Here is a 10,902-nt window from a genome sequence, read left to right on the forward strand (position 1 = left end):
TTAGTTATTAATAATTTCTCATTAATTAGTTATTAATAATTTTATTAATTTTTCTTTCTTCTTTTGCATTTAATTAAATAAATATAATAAAATTTTAAATTATATACATTAATTCAATAGCCAGTATTTTATTTTTGTCCATTCAATATTTGTAATTCATAATTAGTACTGTTTATAACTTTTTTTAGTAATTCTTTGTTTGAGAAGATAAAAATAAATGTTTTTAAAAATGAATTAGATAAAACTTGAGAAAATAATTATTCACAAAGTTTACAAGCAAAGAAAACATTAGCGGTGTTCAAAATTTGGTAAAACCAATCCAATCAAATCAAAAGTTCGATACATATTAGAAGCTGAATCGAATTTTTCGATTCAGTACCTATTCATTTTTATTGTTCCAAAATTCGGGATTCAGTTCGATTTGATTTTTAGTGTCGATTACTTCCAACAACGATTTGTCCGACTCTTGTAATTTAATTTTATATTTTTTTAAAAAAAATTATAAAACAATTGAGCCAATCTTTAGATGTTTTGGCGTCAAAATTGCCTCATTTACATCCCCTTAAAAAATTCACTGTTTACGCCTGGCTTCATTTCGTTAGGTTTGGATGAAAAAAATTGACGATAACAAAAAGATTACATAAATTTTTAATTTTACCTCTCATTTAACATTCCCATGTAATAATTTTGTACTTATAAGAAAATAATTATAATGATGTTAACCTCACTCCACATATATATTATATTTATCTCTTATAAGTATAAAAATATACAAAAAATATTAAATGAGAGAGAATTAAAAATTTATGTGATTTTTTTTTTTTTCTGTTAGCATTAGCTTTCTGTCCAAATCCTAACGAAAGGGTGTTAGGTATAAAGAAAGAATTTTTGAAGGGTGCATAATTATAATTTTATAAATTTTTTGGAAAAATTATAATTTTATATTTTTTTGAAGGGGTTTAACCATAATTAACCCTATTTGTTATGGATCATATTTATTTGTAGTGGGATCCAATTAACTGGATCAAATGCAAGAAGCCCAAAGCCTAAGCCTTATAGGACCACACAGTATATGGGCCTAAAGTTGATGGGCTAAATTTGTTTGAAGCCCATTCCTTCACAAGAAGCTACCAAATTCATAGACTTCTCAGTTCTCTGTACAAAAACAACTAAAGAAGAATCCATAAACTTCTATATACAAATTATAAATTTAATGAATACTAAGTTTTTATTTTCATTTAAAAGAATTGGTAATTTATCAAGAAATTATATCAATGATTCAATATATACTTTTTTTAGGGGAAATTAGAATGAGTTTTTCTGAAATTTGACATAATTATGTATAAATAATCCTCGTTGTTTGAAAAATGACCAATATCACCCTGATTTTAATGGTCATCCAGCAATTAGCTCAATGCATTAGTCTCTGTTAGGCTTTTCTCCTTCTTTTATGACAAAATTTGCCGAATTGCGCTTGTGGACTATGAATTATAATTTTACTTATGTTTAAAATTTATTTTGACTAAGTGAGTAATTTTTTAAATTTTTCATCCACCTGATCCTCTTTTTTCTTTTATTTATTTATTTTTTTTTACTTTTTTAAAGAAGAATACAGTAAGGATAAAGTGGACAATTTCAGGCCTTAATACGAGAATTACTTAACTTTACCAAACATCAAGGGAGGAGGGATTGCAATTTTTTAATAATAAAAGAATATTCATAATTACGATAAATTTTAAGAAAGCTCGTTGCGATTTATATTTTTTTTCAATTAATCATCAAACCTTAAGATACCTTTATACTACTTGAAATTGCTATATCCCCAATTGTTACCATCCATTAAAAGAAATAGAATTTTTTATTATGATTAACTATTATTGAAAATAAAAAATTACGATAATTACTAATTATTCATAGTTACGCAGCAACTATTAATATCTTTGTTTTTGCAAGCGATGCAGTAATATTATCCATAGTTAAAAAAATAATGTAAAATATTTTTGGTATAGCTAGGTTCAATTAAATTATGACAAATATTGCTTAACCGTAGATAAAACTCACATTGTTTCTTTTTTACAGCAGTAGACACTGGAAAAAAAAATTACTATTGGCTACAGTATTTGTGGCTATGGCTAAAAATCATGGTAAATGACTATTAATTACTACTGTTAAATAAAATCGATGCAAAAAATTAATTTTTCCACCATGAAAGAATTATTTGCCACGACTAAGAATCATGATCAAGACAAAAGTCACAGCAAATACTTTAGCCACCTTCGCAAAAACTACAGGCAACAACCGTTGCGTGGCTGTGATCAATAACTATTTGTTATGATTATTTTGTTATTAACCATGACAACTAACCATAGTTAAATGTTATAATTCTTCTAGTGAGATAGTATTGATTTCTCATAATTTTTAAACCGTAATAATTTATAAGGGATATTTACATTCCCCTCCCCCGAGGTTTGGTACAATTTTACGTAGACCTTTTGTGGTTTGAAAAATTACATTAGTCAAAATTCACTGAATTTGTTGACATTAACTAAAAACTTAAATAAAAATTGATATTTACTCTTAATTGACTTATTGCAGGTCAATAATTTTTTTTCCAACTCAACTACCTTATAACGGTGAAGATATACCGTCTCACATTCATTAATGTGTGAAGATGTATGACGGTAATTTAGTATAAAAAGATTTATTTGACCTGTAACAAAGTAGTAATAAGTCAATAGGAGGTAAATATAAGTTTTTATTTGATCTTTTGTTAACATCAGCAAATTTAGCGGATTTGACTAACGAAAAGGGACTTATTTGTTGGACGAAAGCAAATGTAGGAATTGAATATAATGTTTTATCATGATATCTTAATTTTATTATTCGAACAAGATCTCACTTGTCTGTATATTTATATTAATTCTAATCCAAATTTTCATTGACATATATAAATATCTTAATGTAATTGAGAATTATTATATACTCTATTTAATTATTATAATAAGATTTTAGATTTTCTATAAAATAAATAAATAAAAATTCCTGAGAATCATCAAAATGTAAAGCGGCCACAATCTGACATGGCCCTATCTCTATTCCTTCTTTTCTACTTCATTGCACATGCTAAGTATGATTGGTTTAATAAAACAAAAAAGAAGATGATCATGCTCATAAAAGTTATATGTCATGTGCATATGATCTTGTGATGTACAATTAGACCTTTTCTGTTAATTCTCCTAATATATATATTTACATATATAAATTCGGAAAAAGTATTATTTTAGTTCGCTAAGTATGCCTAATTTTAATTTTAGTCCGATAACTACGCCCATATTTGTTTAGGTTCAGTAACTTACGAAATTGCTTACTTTTAGTCCTCTGGCAGATTTTCGAACAATTTTACCCCTATGCAACTTTTGAAAGGCAGTTTTAGTTCATATGCACTCATAGGGGTAAAATTGTCCAAAAATCTGCCAGAGGACTAAAAGTAAGCAATTTCGTAAGTTACTAGACCTAAACAAAAATAGATATAGTTATCGGACTAAAATTAAAATTAAGCATACTTAACGGACTAAAATAATACTTTTCCCTATAAATTCAGAGAGTTGAAAGGACATTTCACTTTAATGATTTTGAGATTGAACAAAATGTATTATATATATATATATGCAGACACACTGTAATGTCATCATGCATGAACTCAGCAGTGTAATTTTTGTGATGTAAAGGAAGCATGAAAAGGCTGAACTGACCTAATTGCACACCAAACCCTACAAATGAAACATGAGAGATTGATGGATTGGGATGGATTAAATTTTGTATTATTTTTTTAGGATTAATTACAGACTTTCTCTAAAATACTAAATTATACTTTTCCTCGAAAATTTTTTGAAATAATACTTTCATCCATTTTAAAAATTTTCAATTTATACTTAACCCTCTTTCATTAGGGTTTGAACAAAAAATAATAATGAAAATAAAAAAAAATTACATAAATTTTTAATTTTGTTCCTCATTTAATACTTTCATGTATATTTTTGTACTTATAAAGAGATAAATATAATATATATATATATATATATAGAGAGTGAGGTTGATATTATTTTATTTTTTCCTTCATAAGTACAAAATTATTACATGAAAACATTAAGTGGTGGGTAAAATTGAAAATTTATGCAATTATTTTGGCTAAAATCAGTATTTCTCGTCTAAATCATAACAAAAGAAAAACAAGCATAAATATTGAAATTTTGGAGGGATCGTAATTATAATTTTAATACTTTTTTGGAAGAAATTATAATTTTGTATTTTTAAAGAGGGTTTATATGTAATTAGTCCTCTTTTTTATGGGTCAATATGATCGTGAAAGTAGAAAACATTAATTTAGTATGATTGTTGATGGGGTATAATTAAATTAAGTTCAAGGATAAAAAATACTTTGAAATCTACGAGTATGATTGAGGAACACTACAAGAAAATAATTTAATAACTATGAAAAAATTAATGTTAAAATTAATGTCGAGTTAATTAACAAGTAAAATTCTTGTTGCTAATTATTTTAAATATATATTCTAAATAAATCGTTGCTAAATCCGTTATCCAGTTAATTTTCGTTACAAAATTTATTAATAAGTGTTCTGAATTAAATAATTAGACTAACAAAAAAAATTCTATTTAGTGATTCGCTCGATATTATTTTTCTTTTTGGTTATTATTGAGGAATATATATATATATATATATATATATAAATAAATATATATATGTATGTAGTGGAAGGAAAATTCCAGAATTTCAAATAACTTTTTTTATATTGATCCTTGAGAAATATATGATTGCGATCGGCCCGTTCTAGAGGAATAGAATGGCTAAGAATATTTGAATTTGCTCTTTCTAAAATATTAAATTTTCTCTAGAAATATCAAATAATACTTTTTTTTTAAAAAAAATTTTGAAATTATATTTGCACTTCTTCTAAAAAATTTTCACTTACATCGTGACATCCTTATGATAGAATTTATACGAATAATGCTAACTCTAATAAAAAAATTACATAAATTTTTAATTTTACTCCTTATAAAGAGATAAATATGATATATAGGGTGAATAGCAATTTACCCCTCTATGATATTAAAAATGAGCACATTACCCATCTATGAAAAAAATTTAGCAATTTACCCTCCTGGACTTTTTGAAACGAAGCAATTTACCTCCTTATACAGGGAGGTAAATTGCTTCATTTTAAAAATAATAGGAAGGTAAATTATTGTATTTTAAAAAATATAGGGAGGTAAATCACTATTTATTTTTTATAAGGGGATAATTTGCTCATTTGCGATATCATAAGGGGGTTGCTTGCATTTTTTCCATAATATATATATATATATATGTAGATTGAGGTTAACATCATTATATTATTTGTCCGATAAGTACAAAATCAATACACGAGAATGTTAAATTAGGGGTACGTACAATTAAAAATTTATGTATTTTTTTTGCTAACATCAGTATTTTTCATTTAAATCCTGATGAAAGAGAGTTAAGTATAAACAGTAAATTTCAAAAGGGGCATAAATATAATTTTAAAAAAAATAAAATAATTATTTTGTAATATTTTTAAAAAAAATCTAAGTGTATTTTTGCATGATGGGGGTGGTGGATATCCTGAGAAGTGGGGATAAGCACATTTGGTTTGGAAGAAAGCGGCTATGGGTCATCAGATATGAACTTGCAATGGACAGAGCGGCGTTTGTCTCCACAGTCTATATATATGTATGATTAATTGGAAAGGCTTTGGGCCAGATACAGAAATTAAATAGTAAAATGACTATTTATAGTATATAATTACCAAAATATAGACTGTTGGTCGTACATTTCTGACATGTTTTCTATGATTAATTAGCCTTTTGGGCCGGGTACAAAACATAAATAGTAAAATGACTATTGATATATAGTATACATATAATTACCCAAAAAGAAAAAGACTGTTGGTCATATGTTTCTGACATCTTATTTCTGTTCCTGGATGTGGATTTGCCGAGAAGCCTATGATGAAGTTGTGTTTCCATAATTTTGAGGTTTTATTTATAAGTTTTATCGGATGCGTCGATATTTATTTATTTTTATGGTGACGTCTATAAGTAAGGAGTTAAATACAATTTATCCTCTTGTGATATTACGAATGAGCAAATTATCCTCCTACAAAAAAATAGCAATTTGCATCCTACCTCCCTGTCTAAAAAGATAAATTACTTCGTTTTAAAAAATAAAAAAAGATAAATTATTATTTTTTTATAAGAGAATAATTTACTCATTTATAATATTTAAGGATTTACTTGCATTTTTCTCCTATTAGTAAGTGGTGTTAATTTTTATATTATTAATCCAAACTTGATAATTGGGTTGAATTGTTCGTACACCGCTGAGAAAATGAATGTCATATGTATTACATGTGGAATCTAACTTTTGACTTAGGTATTTAATTCGGAAAAACGCAAGCAACCCTCTCGTAATATCGCAAAAGAACAAATTACACCCTTATAAAAAAATGAATAGCGATTTACCTCTCTGTATTTTTTAAGATACAACAATTTACCCTGCTATGATTTTTAAAATGAAGCAATTTACCTCCCTTGCTTCATTTAAAAAAGTATGGGGGGGGGGGAGTTGCTCTATTTTTTTCATAGGAGGGTAAAGTGCTCATTTTTAATATCACAGGGAGGTAAATTGCTATTCACCCATATTTAATTATTTCTTGATAAAATATTTATTGATTAAATTTAGAAGGTCTAACACAAAATAAATTAATCCAAATAATTAATCCTTCGAAAAATCTAACCCATTAATTTTTACATAAATGATCAGATCATTTTAAGAAATTAATTTAATCTAATTAAATTAACCCCTTTATTTCAGAATTAATTCTTAATTAATTCCATCACATTCTAGTGAAGCTAGACTTGGGCGTGTACTCAATACAATTAATTAAATCCAATTGAATTGATTATTTTTAATTATCTCATAATTAGAAATTGCCCGTTACCATGGTGACCGCCTAGCAACAGTCCATGGCACTAGAGATTACATTTAGGCTCCCGAATTCATACGAGTAGGGTCCTTCCATTAAATTTCTCGGCCTTAGTTTAGGGCGTGGAATTGATGATCGGTTCTCTTAGACCAAACACCTGTACTTAATAACTCAAGACCTTTCGTTTACCCTACTGAATTGTCACGAGGAAATCTATCCCATCCATTCATTCATTATGGCCACAAAATCTAAGGGATTAAATAGGTCTTGAGCGTATAAGAGATATTGTTATCACAATACTAATAGGGATCGGATTCTTTCTTGGAACCCTTCATCCTCACTACAGATTCTAACTGCACTAAATAAAGCTTATAATGATCGTATCTCATGACACAGTCGCTGTTCGCCTAATCTAAGTTATACCATCATGTGCATGTGACTGTCATGCTTCCTTAAGTCCGAGGACTAATGCCCTACTATCGGACTTGGAAATCCCAATCATACAGAGCAATCTTAAAGGCTTCATATGACGCGAGTCAATTCATGCAATTGAGTACTTTACCAACTAACCACTAAAATTACATAGACAACTCAAGTCTCCCGCCGATTAAGCACGCCTGCAACATTTAGTGCAAGTCTCTATAGGACACACGATGCCTTATCTTGAGATCCTCGACTTGAAATATTTCAGACCAATCCATATGATGATTCCCACGAGTTAGTTCAGTCAGTCAACTACCTTGCATACTAACTGTCTAAATTTGCATAGATGATCTAAGTTTTCTGCTGATAAAACACGACTGCAATACTTAGTGCAAGTCTCTATTGGACACTCGATGACTTGTCTCAAGGTCCTCGACTTAAAACATTTCAAACCAATACACAAAAGTTGATTTCATGGCCGCTAACCTCTGCACAACCCAGCTTCTTGGATTAACAGTTAGGTTTCCGAGTTTTGTTGTGAAGTTAAGACTATTTTAACATAAATAAGCAAACACAACAAAGTACGATGCCATTAATTGAATATTTACTTTTATTTAAAATAATATTGCATTACATCAAAATTATACAATAGATTATTAAAGGCCCAACTTTATTGACTTTCTAATCATCTATTGTAACAAACTTGCCCTTATAAATACAGAGGAGAATACGCATCTATATCAAATAACAAAGTTCCTGTTCTTGTATTGCTATTTAGAAAAAGTAATAAGGAGACACAGTTTTTATTCTTAGAAATTGTAACATTTTTATTCATTTAACTAATTCGTTCGCAAAAGGGGGTGACCTCGACCTCGCCCTCGCTGCCAGAAGAGGGCGGCAGCCAAATTCGGGCGACGTGGCCCCCGTATATCAAGAAATACAGAAAAGACTACGCATCTACATCAAAGAACGAACTTCGAGTTCTTAGATTTTAATTTAGGAGAAGGAATAAGGACACAGTTAGTCATTCCAAGTGGGTCGCGTCTTCTTATAAAATGGTCATGAAATTGAATTGATTTAAATATAGGAAAAAATGCAAGCAACCCCGTGTGATATCGCAATAAGCAAATTACTCTCTTATAAAAAAATAAATAGCGATTTACCTTCCTATATTTTTTAAAATATAACAATTTACCCCCCCTATGATTTTTAAATTAAGCAATTTACCTCCCTGTATAAGGAGGTAAATTACTTCATTTTAAAAAATACAAAGGGATAAATTGCTATATTTTTTTTCATAGGGAGGTAATGTGCTCATTTTCAATATCACAGGGGGTAAATTGCCATTTATCCTTTAAATATGTATGGCTTCGCGACTGTAGATCCAACTAATTATGGTTTAAATCACACAAGCCACATGAGACCAATTACGACCACTATAAAAAAAAATAATGTTATTACTAATAATATGAATTTCTCAAAAAAATAGTGAAATTTATTTTTAATTTGCATTAGTAATGAATTTATCAAATAAAATATTTATTTGATAATTAGCTTGTTACTGATTTTAGTATTGAAATATTTTATTGTGATTTTGCTAAATATTTTACTAACAAAAATATTTGTTAGTAAAATTTTGGGCCGAATTTTGTAAAAATTTACAAAAAAAAATGACTCAATAGTTACAAAAAATTTGATGTTTAATCAATATCGAGCCAATTAGCAAGTGAAATTCTTGTTGCTAATCTACATTATTTAATGTATATTTTAAAATAATTATTGCTAAACTTGTTGGCAAGTAAATTTTCATTACTAAATTCATTAGTCAATAAATATATTATATTAAATAATAGATTAACAACGAAAATTTTACTTACTAATTAGATTGATGCTAATTTTTTTTCGTTGCTATTGAAAAATTTTCTTGTAGGAGTTTGCAACATTAGAAATTCCTGTCTAATTACATATAGCAAAAAAATATTTCGTCTCGAATGTTAATTTTAAAGTCATAAAATTATTGACATAATTTATTACTAATTATCAATAAATTTACTTTTCTTTCTAATTCTCTTAACTATTAAAAAATAAATGATATATACATTGAATGAAGCTTAATTAGTCCATTCTAATCATGCATTGAAAAATCTTGAAAGTGATGATCAATGATTCAAAACAAATGTTTCATAAAGTCTACATATTCATAATAGATGATTAATTAGTTGAAGTGTTAATTCATCTCTCATGTGGTGCTCTTAACTATTCAAACATTAATTTCAAACTCTAATCAATACAAAATTAATGTGGATCTACACAAGACCATAACCAATTCCACTTGCATATATAATTGGCAAGTAAGAGAAGATCAGCAACAAAAAGGTAAAAATGAAAAATTAAATGATAATTTAATTTAATATTATCATTAATTATATGTAATTGCTGATAAATTTTTGAAAAAAGTATTATTTTAGTCCGCTAAGTATGCCTAATTTTAATTTTAGTCCGATAACTATGTCCATTTTTGTTTAGGTCCAGTAACTTACAAAATTACTTACTTTTAGTCCTCTGGCAGATTTTCGGACAATTTTACCCCTATAAGCGCATATGGACTAAAACTGCCTTTCAAAAGTTGCATAGGGATAAAATTGTCCGAAAATCTGCCAGAGGACTAAAAGTAAGCAATTTCGTAAGTTACTGGACCTAAACAAAAATGGACATAGTTATCGGACTAAAATTAAAATTAAGCATATTTAACGGACTAAAATAATACTTTTCCCTAAATTTTTTTGGCATAATAATAAATTTTACAGTTTTAATAGTCGTCATAAATATCTTGTGAAAATTGTCATAGAAAGAATTAACGACAAAATTGTGCGTACATAAATGATATTAAAAAAACGATTATTCTTTATATTCTAAATGATTACTATTTAGAATTATTTATTACTGCAAAAAATTGATATGAAAACATAATTTGATACAAAATTAATCAATATTTGTTATGATTTTAGTTATATGCATAGCCAAAATGACAGTTTTTAACCATGGCTAATATTTAGCCTTTGTCTACAAAGTAACGGTTAACAGTTATTGCCCAACTGTGATTAATTAACAGTCACTATAATTTTTTCTTTTAATTATAATAGTTAATTATGAAAAAAGCTCATATTTGTGATAGTTGTGACATAAATAAGTAGTAATACATATAAATAATGACTATAAATTAGTCATTAATTATCTATCGTGATATAAATTATTTTTATGATGAATAATTTTACTGCGACAAGATTAAAATCGTCAGTTTATATATATTTTCCAGTGATATTGAGTTTTACTCCCAGTGATCTAAACAAACACAAAACAAATTTATTTGGATTTCATTTATTTAAAATGGATCGAACAATACCAAAATTAATTATTGGTCGATCCCACAGAGAAAATAAAAGAAAAAAAAATA

Source organism: Sesamum indicum, linkage group LG3 (assembly GCF_026168435.1).
Source record: "Sesamum indicum cultivar Baizhima isolate 11 linkage group LG3, ASM2616843v1, whole genome shotgun sequence".
Classification (NCBI taxonomy): Eukaryota; Viridiplantae; Streptophyta; class Magnoliopsida; order Lamiales; family Pedaliaceae; genus Sesamum; species Sesamum indicum.